The sequence below is a fragment of the Rattus norvegicus genome, chromosome 3, assembly GCF_021556685.1.
Source record: "Rattus norvegicus strain SHRSP/BbbUtx chromosome 3, alternate assembly SHRSP_T2T, whole genome shotgun sequence".
Classification (NCBI taxonomy): Eukaryota; Metazoa; Chordata; class Mammalia; order Rodentia; family Muridae; genus Rattus; species Rattus norvegicus.
In genome coordinates this window covers 37,327,920-37,342,847 of record NC_141536.1, presented here as the reverse complement: position 1 = coordinate 37,342,847, position 14,928 = coordinate 37,327,920, and the positions used below count along the sequence as shown (strand labels likewise).

Sequence of the window (14,928 nt, the reverse complement as noted above, 5' to 3'; positions counted from 1 at the left end):
ATCAGGTCCCTGCAGGTCCAGGGGGTGTCTGGACGGCAGGGGACCTGCCACTTGAGTGCCCTATCTTCCAGATCCCAGAGGCCCTAAACAGTTTCCTCTTGGGCCAGGGATGTGGGCAGGGGTGGGCAGTATTGGTGGTCTTTCCCGTTCTGCAGTCTCAGGAGTGCCCACCTGTCCTGGCAGCGACTTCGCTCTTAGACTGGGTTTGGGAGCAGGGAGTGTGGGCCCGGATCAGTGAGGTTGGGGCTCCAGCTAAAAACCAGAAGTGTCCGGTCCCAGAGGAATTTTGCCTCTGTGTGTCCTGAGTCCACCAGGCAGAAAGACATAAATGACTCCCTTAGAGAAACACAGGAAAACATAAATAGACAAGGAGAAGCCTACAGAGAGGAATCACAAAAATCCCTGAAAGAATTCCAGGAAAACACAATCAAACAAATGAAGGAATTAAAAATGGAAATAGAAGCAATAAAGAAAGCACAAAGGGAGACAACCCTGGGTATAGAAAACCAAAGGAAGAGACAAGGAACCGTAGATATAAGAATCACCAACAGAATACAATATAGTTCTTGCCAGAGCAATCAGACAACAAAAGGAGATCAAAGGGATACATATTGGAAAAGAAGAAGTCAAAATATCACTATTTGCAGATAATATGATAATATTTAAGTGATCCAAAAAGTTCCACCAGAGAACTACTAAACCTGACAAACACCTTCCGCAAAGTGGCTGGGTATAAAGTTAACTCAAATAAATCAGGAGCCTTCCTCTACACAAAAGAGAAACAAGATGAGAAGAAATTAGGGAAACAACACACTTCATAATAGTCCCAAGTAATATAAAATACCTTGGTGTGACTTTAACCAAGCAAGTGAAAGATCTGTATCATAAGAACTTCAAGCCTCTGAAGAAAGAAAATTTTGAAGATTTCAGAAGATGGAAAGATCTGCCATGGTCATGGATTGGCAGGATTAATATAGTAAAAATGCCCATTTTACCAAAAGCAATCTAGAGATTCAATGCAATCCCTATCAAAATACCAATCCAATTCTTCAGAGTTAGATAGAACAACTGCAAATTCATCTGGAATAACAAAAAACCCAGGATAGCTAAAACTATCCTCAACAATAGAAGGACATCCTGGGAAATCACTATCCCTGAACTCAAGCAGTATTACAGAGCAATAGTGATTAAAAAAAAAAAACACTGTATGATGTTGGTACAGAGACAGACAGATAGACCAGTGGAATAGAATTGAAAACCCAGAAATGAACCCACACACAGCTATGGTCACTTGATTTTTGACAAAGGAGTCAAAACCATCCAATGGAAAAAAGATAGCATTTTCAGCAAATGGTGCTGGTTCAACTGGAGGTCAACATGTAGAAGAATGCAGATCGATCCATGCTTATCACCCTGTACAAAGCTTAAGTCCAAGTGGATCAAGGACCTCAACATCAAACCAGATACACTCAAACTAATAGAAGAAAGAGTGGGGAAATATCTCAAACACATGGACACTGGAGAAAATTTCCTGAACAAAACACCAATGGCTTATGCTCTAAGATCAAGAATTGACAAATGGGATCTCATAAAACTGCAAAGCTTCTGTAAGGCAAAGGACACTGTGGTTAGGACAAAACGGCAATCAAGAGATTGGGAAAAGATCTTTACCAATCCTGCAACAGATAGAGGGCTTATATCCAAAATATACAAAGAACTCAAGAAGTTAGACCGCAGGGAGACAAATAACCCTATTAAAAATGGGGTTCAGAGCTAAACAAAGAATTCACAGCTGAGGAATGCCGAATGGCCGAGAAACACCTGGAGAAATGTTCAACATCTTTAGTCTTAAGGGAAATGCAAATCAAAACAACCCTGAGATTTCACTTCACACCAGTGAGAAAGGCTATGATCAAAAACTCAGGTGACAGCAAATGCTGACGAGGATGTGGAGAAAGAGGAACATGCCGCCATTGTTGGGGGATTGCAGACTGGTACAATCATTCTGGAACTCAGTCTGGAGGTTTCTCAGAAAATTTGACATTGAACTACCTGAGGATCCAGCTATACCTCTCTTGGGCATATACCCAAAAGATGCCCCAAGATATAACAAAGACACATGTTCTACTATGTTACTTATTTATAATAGCCAGAAGCTGGAAAGCACCCAGATGCCCTTCGACAGAGCAATGGATACAGAAAATGTGATACATCTACACAATGGTTTATTACTCAGCTATCAGAAACAATGGCTTTATGAAATTCATAGGCAAATTAATGGAACTGGAAAATATCATCCTGATTGAGGTAACCCAATCACAGAAAGACACACATGGTATGCACTCATTGATTAGTGTATATTAGCCCAGATGCTCGAATTACCCTAGATGCACAGAACACATGAAAATCAGGAATGATGACCAAAATGTGAATGCTTCACTCCTTCTTTAAAATGGGAACAAGAATATCCTTGGTAGGGAATAGGGAGGCAAAGTTTAGAACAGAGGTAGAAGGAACACCCATTCAGAGCCTGCCCCACATGTGGCCCATACCTATAAGCCACCAAACTAGATAAGATGGATGAAGCAAAGAAGTGCAGGCTGACAGGAACCGGATATAGATCTCTCCTGAGAGACACAGCCAGAATACAGCAAATACATAGTTGAATGCCATCATTACACCACTGAACTGAGAACGGGACCCCCATTGCAGGAATCTTAGAAAGGACTGAAAGAGCTTGAAGGGGCTTGAGACCCATATGAACAATGGCAACCAACCAGAGCTTCCAGGGACTAAGCCACTACCTAAAGACTATACATGGACTGACCCTGGACTCTGACTTCATAGGTAGCAATGAATAGCCTAGTAAGAGCACCAGTGGAAGGGGAAGCCCTTGGTCCTGCCAAGACTGAAACCCCAGTGAACATGATTGTTGGGGAGAGGGCGGTAATGAGGGGAGAATTGGGAGGGGAACACTTGTAAAGAAGGGGAGGGGTAGGAGTTAGGGTAATGTTGGCCCAGAAACTGAGAAAGGGAATAACAATCGAAATGTAAATAAGAAATACCCAAGTTAATAAAAATGAAAAAAAAAGACAAAGTATATTTAGTCAATGTTACTACATAAGTAAAACAAATAGAAATGGTTAAATATCCTAATCTTTTTTTTGAAAAATTAACATAAATAGATCAGTGATTGCTGTCTCATCCCAGAACCTTACTTGTGTCTCTATCCCAAGACAATGGTCCTTGTCTATTCCCGCGTCTATAAACAGCAATAAGGTGAATTTTATCAGATACTGAGTCGTCAGACATATCTGAATCTTTTCTCAGGGGGAACTGATTATATTTGGAACATAGTGATGGGAAATGGCTATGTTGTTTTAAGTTCCTATTGTTTGATAAAAGCTTCTGCTATGTACATACAAATGAAGTGTGACCAACACAGAGAAAAAGAAATTTGGAAACACAACAAAAGCTGCCTTTGAAAGTCTTGTCAGATATTGCAAACTTCAAAGTTACTATTGTAAGTATGCTTGAGGAACTGAAGAAAACCTGGCTTAAGAGTGTAAAGGAAGATGTGATAACTACTTCTCATCAAATAGATATCAAAAAGGAAAAAATGAGGAGGAGTAATAGATTGTGTAAAAAAAATTATAAATGTGAAGAGGAAGTCTTACCACCACCTTGGTCACATAGAAAGTTCATAATTGAAAAGAACAGTAATAAAACCATTCTGGAAATCAGTCTGGAGGTTCCTCAGAAAATTGGACATTGAACTGCCTGAGGATCCAGCTATACCTCTCTTGGGCATATACCCAAAAGATGCCTCAACATATAAAAGAGACACGTGCTCCACTATGTTCATCGCAGCCTTATTTATAATAGCCAGAAAATGGAAAGAACCCAGATGCCCTTCAACAGAGGAATGGATACAGAAAATGTGGTACATCTACACAATGGAATATTACTCAGCTATCAAAAACAACGAGTTTATGAAATTCGTAGGCAAATGGTTGGAACTGGAAAATATCATCCTGAGTGAGCTAACCCAATCACAGAAAGACATACATGGTATGCACTCATTGATAAGTGGCTATTAGCCCAAATGCTTGAATTACCCTAGATCCCTAGAACAAACGAAACTCAAGACGGATGATCAAAATGTGAATGCTTCACTCCTTCTTTAAATGAGGAAAAAGAATACCCTTGGCAGGGAAGGGAGAGGCAAAGATTAAAACAGAGACTGAAGGAACACCCATTCAGAGCCTGCCCCACATGTGGCCCATACATATACAGCCACCCAATTAGACAAGATGGATGAAGCAAAGAAGTGCAGACCGACAGGAGCCGGATGTAGATCGCTCCTGAGAGACACAGCCAGAATACAGCAAATATAGAGGCGAATGCCAGCAGCAAACCACTGAACTGAGAATAGGTCCCCTATTGAAGGAATCAGAGAAAGAACTGGAAGAGCTTGAAGGGACTAGAGACCCCAAAAGTACAACAATGCCAAGCAACCAGAGCTTCCAGGGACTAAGCCACTACCTAAAGACTATACATGGACTGACCCTGGACTCTGACCCCATAGGTAGCAATGAATATCCTAGTAAGAGCACCAGTGGAAGGGGAAGCCCTGGGTCCTGCTAAGACTGAACCCCCAGTGAACTAGTCTATGGGGGGAGGGCGGCAATGGGGGGAGGGTTGGGAGGGGAACACCCATAAGGAAGGGGAGGGGGGAGGGGGATGTTTGCCCGGAAACCGGGAAAGGGAATAACACTCGAAATGTATATAAGAAATACCAAGTTAATAAAAAAAAAAAAAAAAAAAAAAAAAAAAAAAAAAAAAAAAAAAAAAACGAAAAGAACAGTAATTAATAAAATTTTTCTCTAGAGGAGATCAACACTAGCTTTGTACAGACATAAAAAGGAATCAATAAACATATAAGTATATGGATGGAAAGATGATATATGAACAAAGAAGGGGGGAGGGGATAAGTATTCACTTGCAAGGCCATAAATTTCAGTGAGAAGAGGACACAGGTGTCAGAGTAGGAAGACAAATGGGTATAGATACAAGGGCAATATTAAGGTATAAAATACTCAAAGGAGGGTAGCTATTTTTAAAAAATATTAGAGTAGAGCCTAAGGGAAATATAGCACAAAATTAACTGCATCAGTGCATACATATAATAAAAGCAAGGAGAAGAGGAAATGGAAAAAGAAAAAGAGAGACCAAAAACAAACAAACAAACAAAAAAGCAAAGAAACAATTGATTACTTTCCAATTGATTCCATTCAATGGGCTTTATAAACGATTGTGCAAACTCTGTCCTTTTAAATGTGGGATAAAGAAAATTATACAGTGTAAACTTTGAGAAACAAGGAGAAAAATCTTCTACATAGAAAAAAAGAGTATGACACAACATTCACAGAACTACAACAAAATCTCTACAACATTTAATCCACCAAAATAAAAAAGTAAAACATGGCCCGGATCTTAGAAGCGTCTATAAACCCATTACTCAATAGAACACTACTGTTGTTCACTGCACCATGCCTTTCTAAATTCGTGCTTTTTATTCCTAATCCCCCGTGAGATTATTTGGGGTCTTAGGAAAATCTTTTTAGGTGTATCAGAAATAAAATTTGAAAATAAAAAGAAAAAGAAAGAAAAAATAAACAGAAAAAGTAGATAACTTGTTCATTATCAAAATTTACAATGCTGATGCTTGGAAACCATCAAGTAAGAAGTGTGAGGAACATTCAGGACAAAACACTTGCAAGTTACAGCTCCGAGCAGTGACTTGTATCTAGGATACACAAAGAATTCTTGCAACTTAGAAGGAAAATGACAATCCAATTTAAAAAATGGGAGATAAAGTCTGAATAGATGATTCTGTTAACAAGATATACAAATGGCTCATTAACATATGAAAACCTGCTGGGCATCATTGGCTTTCTGAAAATTTCAACTCAGATGCACCATGGGATTCCAGTTCACACCCACAGGCTTAGCTGTGATCAAAGAGACAAGTGTTGGCAGGGATGAGGACAAGTAGACATTAGAACCCAAACAAATCAATGTTGAGAATTAGACCTAATAAATCATCCTTTGACAAAATTATGAAATTTCCTCAAAACCTTAAGTTTAGAATCATTTAAACCAATAATCCCTCTTCAAGGAGTCCATAAAAAAGGCAACATATGGAACACAAAATCTTGTACTCAAGTTTTTACTACCACATTATTCATAACATAAATAAAAATAACCAAAATGTCTGCTACTAGATGATATCCAGAGCATGGAAAATTCATTAAAGGGAAGACATTTTTGATAGTAGTACCTCCCAGAGCCTTGAAAATACCATGTCAAAGGAAAAAAGCCAACTTCTAAAGACTATATACTATATGACTCTATACATGGGACTTCTACAATATGTAAATCTGTGTCCAGAGAAAGGAGATTAGTGATTATAGTAATTACTATGGTTGGGATGGTGGGTGGTGAGTGAAGTAATATGGAAATGACTGGTACAGAGTTGAAAAAAGATGAATAAAAATGATCAGTTAATAATTACACAATTCTGTGAATAGGCTAACTGTCAAGGATGAACCTTTAACAGTGGGTAGGTCATACTGCAATAAATCCATCTATTGTAACACCTGTACATGTTCAACTATCAGACAAAGACATGGAAAGCAGATGCAAAATAAATCCTCCCTTGAAACCTAGAACTCACGGTTCAGTATGAGTTTTGACACATACAAGAAGGGACATGGCTCCTGCCTGCTGGGTCCACCCACAGCACAGCCAGCAGAGATGAGCTGTACCCTAGTCCCCAGCTCTATCACAAGAACACCCAGATTAGACCCACCCTACTTATCCCTGGGCCACCTGGGTCACAGCAAGCAGAAGTAAGTTGTGTTCTGTCCCTAAACTCCAATGTCAGGCTCACAGCTCTGCTTCCCTTCCTTAGGAGGCCTGCAGAACCCAAGGAATATTCAGTGCCACCTGGGGCAAAGCCAGCAGAGGTAAGCAGTGTGCTATTCCCTGAGCTTTACTGTCAGGCCCAAGGCTCTGTGTGCCTCCCCAAGACCTTTTGGACATCCAGACAATACCATAGATGAGCAGACAGCTAAAGGTCAGTATAAGAACACAATCAACAAGAGCCAAGGCAAAATGGATCCCAACTAACTTACTACAGAGCCCACCTATATGACTTCAGCAAGCCTGGATACCCTAACATGGCCAAAAACATAAGAAGAAGACCTTAAGTCCAATCTTAGAAAGATAATACAGACCTCTAAAGAGGAAATGACTAAATCACTTAAAGAAATACAAGAAAATACAATCAAATATGGGAAAGAAATACATAAAACTATTCAAGATCTGAAAATGGAAATAGAAGCTATAAAGAAATAATGGACTTGGGGAATTCTAGAGATAGAAAACCTAGGTAAGAGAACAGGAACTATAGATACAAGAATCACTAACAGAATACAAAAGATGGAAGAGAGACTCTCTCAAACAAAGAAGATGTGATTGAAGATATCAATACACCAGTCAAAGAAAATGTTAAATCTAAAAAATGTATGTCCTGGTACAAAATACCTAAGAATCTTGGGACAGTATGAAAAGACCAAACCTAAGAATAATAAGAATAGAAGAAAGAGAAGACCCTCAGCATCAAGTCCCAGAAAATATTTTCAACAAAGTCATAGAAGAAAATTTCACCAACCTAAAGAAAGAGAGATCCATAAACATAAAAGAAGATACATATAAACAAAAAAATTCTTCTAGCCACATAATAATCAAAACACTAAATGTACAGAACAAAGAATGGATATTAAAGGCTGGAAGGGGGAAAGCCAAATAACATATAAAAGCAAACCTATCATGATTGTACCCAACTCCCCAACAGAAATTCTAAAACCCAGGAGGGCCTTGATACCTTGCAGACCCTAAGAGACCAGAGATATTAGCTTAGACCTCTATACTGATCAAAACTTGTAATCAACATAAGTGAAGAAACCAAGATATTCCACAACAAACCCAAATATAAACAATATTAATCCATAAATCCAGTCCTACAGAAGGTAGTAGAAGGAAAACTCCAAGCTAAGGAACTAAACTGCACCCAAAACCATAGAGCAAATAAATATCCCAGCAAAACTGAAGAAAAGAACACACACTATCACCTCAAACATCAAAATACCGTGGTAACAATCATTGATCATTAGGTCTGTCAACATCAATGGACTCAATTCCCCAATTAAAAAAAAAACACAGGCTAACAGAATATGGAGCCTAACATGGCCACCTCTTGTAGCCAGGCACAACTTTTACTGGTTGAAGGGCTATTTTATTAGATTTTAGAATGGTTACTCCAGCTTTCTTCTTGGATCCATTTGCTTGGAAAACCTTTTTCCAGTCCTTTACATCGAGGCAATGTCTATTTTCTTCTACGGTGTGTTTCTTGTACACAGAAGGATGGATCCTGGTTTTGGATCTTTTACTGGAGAGGAACACTAAGCCACTCACAAAACCTTAGACCCAAAATTTGCCCTGACTGCCTACAAGATGTGCAGAGATAAAGATGGAGCAGAGATTGAGGAAATGGCCAACCAATGACGACCCAATTTGAGACCCATCCCATAAGAGAAAGCCAGCCCCCCTGAAACTATGAATGATATTCTGCTATGCTTGCAGACAGGAGCCTAGCATTGCTGTCATCTGAGAGGTTTCATCCAGCAGCTGATGGAATCATATGCAGAAACTCACAGCCAAACATTAGGTGGAGCTCAAGGAGACTCATAGCAGAATGGGGGAAGGATTGAGGGTCAAAGGCACCACCAGAAGACCTACAGAGTCAACTAACTTGGGCCCAGAGGGGTTCATCAGGACTCAACCACCAACCAAAGAGCATGCACGATCTGGACCTAGGCCCCCAACACATATATAGCAGATGTGCAGCTTGGGTTTCATGTGAGTCCCCTAACAATTGGGAGGTGGAGGCTGTCTCTGACTCCTACTCTGCTTTTGGATCCCTTCCCCATAGATGGAGTGCCTTGTCTTGCCTCAGCGAGAAAGGAAGTTCTTAGTCCTGAGGTGACTTGATGTGCCAGGGCAGGTTGGTACCCAATGTTGGGGGTTCCCCTTGTCTGAGGAGAGGGGGAGGAGGAATGGAGTGTAAAAGCGGGACTTGAAGAAGAGGAGGGAGGGGGTTTTGATTATGATGTAAATAAATAAATTAATGAAAGGAAAACAGAAATATGATACACAAAAAATAAAACAAAACACATTAGAAGTCACACAAAGCACCAACTACCCTGGATCTCCAATGCATGGTACAACATAGTCAGTGATTTGAAGAGAATAAGAAAGCAGAGGATAGATAAAATTTCACTCAGAAGCTCAGTTTCCCTAACTATTCATTTATGTGAGGGTAAAGTTCTTCACGCGGCTAGTGTAGGTTTCATCAGAAAGGTACTCATTTCAATATTTATAAACACATAGACCTTATAACCATGGAAGCACGGCAATGTAAGAAGGCATAACAGCTTTGATTCTGAACTCCTATAACCTAGTCCCATCAATAAAAATAAAAACCTCCTCATTTTATCTGCTAGACTTGAATGCCAGAGAAAACATTTTTTTTCAACTGTGTGGGCTTGAATAAATTATTAAGTTCTCCCAGTATTAGTTTATTTGCAGTTTATGAAAACACATTTCTAAGCCTTTCTCACATTGTCCCTATCAGAGCACCCAGTGTTTCTATATATACCACCTATAAAAGCCTTCCTTCTTCCAAGGCATCCAAACCTTATAGATGTGATCTCTGACAACTCCACTTTATAAAGCAGTTACCTTCCAGAAGGTGATTCTTCTCTTTAGAAGTGAACCATCCTTATAGCCAGAACAAAGGAACACCTGGGAGGGACTTAGATTAGTTAATTGGTTCATACCGTGTGCTGCCAAATGACCTTAACCATAATGTAATATCGACGATTATTATTTTCTTCCGTCATAAACAGATGTTGATTAGGTTCATTTTAAAGCTAGAATGGATCTATTTTAGGAAATAGCAGTATAAAAGAGAGGAAGACATGGATAGGCCTGTTAAAAAATAAACCTGCTCACTTCCCCTTCTACTTTTTTATAATTTTTCAGAGTATATTTTAATTACATTTCTCCCTTCCTTTTCTTCTTCCCTCCATACCTTCTTTTATATCCATCCCTGCTCTCCTTCAAATTCATGTCTTCTGTCTTCGTTATTATTACATGGGAAAATCTATTTGAACAAGCACATATATTCCTGCTGCAACCTATTCAGTCTGTATAATGTTACTTGCATGTATCTTTTCGGGGATGATCACTGGGCATTGGACAACTAGTTTGTATGTTCTTTCCTGGGGAAGAAATCTGCCCCAGCTTTCCTCAGCCTCCCACGGATCTTTGTATAGGTTTGAGACCTCGTGTGTTTCTTTCCCATTTCCTCTGGCATGTTCACTGGTATCATCCTAATTCAGATCATGTTTAGGCAGACACGTCATTGAGATTTCTGGGTCTGACATTGCTAGGAAGAAGCATTTTATAACAAACTGCCTGATTCTCTTGCTCTTTCTGTCTCCTCTTCCCCAGTGATCTTAAGCCTTAGGAACAGAGGCATTATTTAAATACGCCCATTGAGACTAGGATCCACAACTCTGTATTTTGATTGGTTATAATTTAGTTACATTTCTCCCTTCCCTTTTTCTGTTTTTCTATAGTGGTCTCCATCTGTTGCAAAGAGAGGTTTTCTTTTGAGGGGTAAAAATTACACTTATCTATAGTTAGGCAATATTTTATAGCTTGATTAGTGATTAGGCTGGTAATTGGTGGAGGGGAAACTAAACAGAAGTTTAAGGTAAAAGAAATACTTAGGAAATTCTTCTAAGCATGATCATGCCTCAACTCTGCAGAAACAATAACCACAGTAATCTGTTAAGTAACTGCTCTCCTCCCTGTGTTGTATCTGATGGTCTCACAGGCTCGCATAGATTACTCACTTAAGCCACTACTCCCTCTGTCTGCAAAATAAAGCCACGCTAAAAGCCAGACACCCTTAAATCCTCACAACTGTTTTCCTCCCTGTTAGTGTAACCTTTGTCTCCGTCTGTGTCAGAGCTAGGAGGCAGCTCTGAATCTTCACTGTTTATTCCTTTGTCTCTAGCCCCAGTGCGCTTCTGCTTTTTATTACACTCTCCATCTCCATCTGCTCAGACTCTGCTTAGGACTCCTCTAATCCTCCACCCACCCACTGTTTTTGCCACCCTATCACCAAAACTTAACTTCCAGCAGCCCTTTGCAAGCCCGGGTTCTACTTTGTACAGCTAACACTGTTTTTGATCACACAGTATGTACTGATTGGGTTACATTTTGTACAGTCAACACTGTTTTTGTGAACACACTGTGTTGGGGAATACTTTGTACAGCTAACATTGTTTTTGAATACATGGTATGTCCTAATCAGGTTCTACCTTGTGCCCTTCTGAACATAATGTATTAACACCAGGAATCCAATCTTCTGTTACCATCTTAACCCTAATAGGCTCCAGAGTAAGAGTTGTGCTGAAAACATCTGGAAATGGCCTTAAAAGCTCACTGTAAAGACATTCTTGTACAATAACTGTGAGAAGGAAACCCTGGTTTATATTTCAAAACTTACAGGCTATACTGGGCAAAAATGGCTCTAGAAAAATCTTTAAGCTCCTTTTAATTTCAGGCAGTGCCCAAAATAGTACCTCAGTCTCCTGGAATCACACATGTCTGCCATCAGAACATATGACATTACAGGGAATGAGACAGTATGCCTTCTGTTGAATTCAAAGTTGGGATTTGAAGGGGACACCTTGGAATAAAGAATTTACGAATTATAAATAAATCAGTGGAAAGAGGAATAGCAGATGACCTTCATATTCTCAAGTATTTCTGGGAAATGTGGTAAATTAGACATGCACAGAGACAGAGGAGATGGATGGACCTTGGAGCATATGCTTTAACATGTTGGTATCACTATTCATACTAAAGAGCTTCAGGCTATTGTGGCAAAATCCAGCAACTATAAATCAAGACTTACAGCAAAATCGTTTGTCAGTAATTGAGAGGGGGGAGGGAGGGAACGAGGGGGAGAAGGAGAGGGAGAGGGGAAGGGAGAGGGAGAGGAAGGGAAGACAGGGCAGGGAGGAAAAAGGAGAGGGAGAGAGACAGGAGCAGAGAGGTGCAGACTATTGCAGTACAAGTAAGTCGTAGGAGGAATAATCAGAAATTCAGTCTATTGTTTGAAATGCTTTGCTCCTACTAAATTTTACAGCATAATTCCTCTGGAAAGGAGTGGTTTCCTGCACCACCCAGTCAGGATCATCTGAGGACAGATCTGGACTAAGTGCTCAGTCAAGCAAAACCCCTGAAGCTCAAAGAACAGAGTCTGGCCTTATTGTCAAGAGCTTTCCAGACATGTTGGCCTTCCTGGCAGACTTTCCTAAGGCTACGATACAGGTCCCTACGGCTAGACACTTTAAAAACAGATGCAAAATCTTGCCATTTGTTGGAATTTAACATAAGTTCTTCAGTGGCTTAGCATATCTTCTTTGCCTTTTACCAATAACTGCCTCCCTAAAATGGAATCAGACAATTAGATTTTAAAACTATATGAATATTTTTAGTGTAGTCCCCACTTTGTCTTTCTCATCTTTGTGAGCCACCCCTGTTAATTTACTCATGTAGTTAGAAATAAAAAAAACACGCACAACCATGTTCACTTGCCTTTTTCTTTGAAATTTCCTCTGTTTGTATGATTTAAGTACTCCTGTCTCAGAAGAGATCATGATTACTATATACCCTGGGAAAGGGTCTCCCCTGCCAGAAACATTCCTGAAGAGACAGTTACATTTCTATGTTTCTAGAAGATACTGAAGCCGTTCTGTTCATTCCTTACTTGCTCCTATATTACAGGGGTAAGTGTGTGGATAGTGTGAAAAACATATTTTGAACAAGGAGTAAAACATCAGTAACACAGTCACCCACACAGCCTATTTTGAGAATTTGCTGTTTTTGAAATGTCTTCATCTTCCTCTGAGACTGAGGATAAAAGATGATCAAGGTTAGTTCTATCACAGAAGTCTTTAAAAATAGCTCTTATGTTAATTAAAAGGTTTTTGGTTTTTTTTTTTTTTTTTTTTTTTTTTTTTTTTTGCTCCTGCCAGAAAGGTTACCTACCTCTTGAAGTATGGGACTTATTTACTGACCTGGAATAGAAAAATAAGTACAGCCTTCCTTGTTGTTGATGTACCAGGTTGCTTTATAGTAACTACTCATCCCACTTTTCTGCAAGTTACCATCCTGAGTCTCATCTCAATGCCCCTCCTCATAGCTCAGCAAAGGTTGACTGTGGTCAGCTGCCAGCCAGCACACTGCATGGACAACCCGATTCTCTCGGAATTTTAAAACGAGTCGCACAAAGGGTACTCTATTTGGAGTTTCATCTTTGAAAATAAGCACTTCCATAGCCCTCAATCACAGTTTTCAAGACAAAGATCATAATTCCTGCCTACACGAAAGGGGGCTTGAAAATAAAAAGGGATATATTCTGTAGCGACTTGGATGTGCAATGTTTCTCCAAAGACTTAATTGTAAGGCTTGGATGCTCACCGATAGGTGATCAGAAAGTGATTGGTTCTTGAAGGCTCTAATATAATCAACGGACTAAATCTTTGATGGATTCATAACAAAATGGATTAATATTATTGAATTAGGTTCTAGGTAAAATAAATAGCTCACTGGCCATGTTCTGTAGAAAGACACATTTTATCTCACACCTCCGTTGGCTCCCCACTTCCATAAAACCATGAAGTGGTCCTCTCTGCACTTCATCATGATGGGATGTGTCACCACAGCAATAGGACCAAGTAGCCATGGACTGAAACCTCAGAAAACGTGAGATAGACTAAATCTGATTTTATTTTAAGCTGCCAGCCAGCACACTGCATGGACAACCCGATTCTCTCGGAATTTTAAAACGAGTCGCACAAAGGGTACTCTATTTGGAGTTTCATCTTTGAAAATAAGCACTTCCATAGCCCTCAATCACAGTTTTCAAGACAAAGATCATAATTCCTGCCTACACGAAAGGGGGCTTGAAAATAAAAAGGGATATATTCTGTAGCGACTTGGATGTGCAATGTATTTGTCACAGCCACAGCTACAACAAGAAAAGTGAACTAACACAGTCTCTAAACCAAAAGCCTGATGGGTATTCTGTTGTTTAGGTTTATTCTATCAAATGATTCTTTTAGGATGAGTTTAACCAAAGTCATGTATTTATCATTTGCATTTACCAAAGGAATTTGTTTCATTCATATAGAGACAACATGAGGTTTAATTGAAAGGACTAAATTTTAAAACAATGAAATGAATTTCTATCATGTATGTAAGTCACTTATATTACACATAACATGCAAATTACATATGATACACATGCAGCATAATTTCTCAGAACACTCTGATATTACAACAATATAAAGGATGCTGAAGTGTTAGAGTGAAGTTTCACCGAGGAATTGCTGAAGTCACTAACTGTGGCCCCATTTTCCCACCACCATCTTCCACCCAATGCTGGTAAAGTTAGGGAGGCACACACAGTAGCCTGCTAGCAAGATCAACATGTTGTCACTAGCCAATCCTGATCCTGACCATGACTCCTAGTTCTGTGCTTCCGCTGATCAGTTTCTGTGGTACCCCTCTTTCTAGTCTCTAGGCTTGTCTACTGAGAAAACATCTCTGTCTGCTATCGTGCCATTTAAATTTTAATTTCAGAGAATTTTCAAGGTTCTTTGCACTTGATCGAAGTTGAAACACAGATTCATTATAAACTTTTCTTTTTGAGCTTAA

General features: G+C 39.5%; 1 long non-coding RNA gene and 1 pseudogene across 1 annotated transcript in view; one reads left to right on the top strand and one right to left on the bottom strand.

Annotated features, from left to right (window-relative positions):
* The window catches only part of LOC147995468 (uncharacterized), a 141,126-nt gene that overhangs the window by 56,941 nt on the left and 69,257 nt on the right, over window positions 1-14,928 (bottom strand). The gene's annotated exons all lie outside the window — the stretch shown is intronic.
* Window positions 6,658-6,778, top strand: LOC120102079 (small nucleolar RNA SNORA40; annotated as a pseudogene).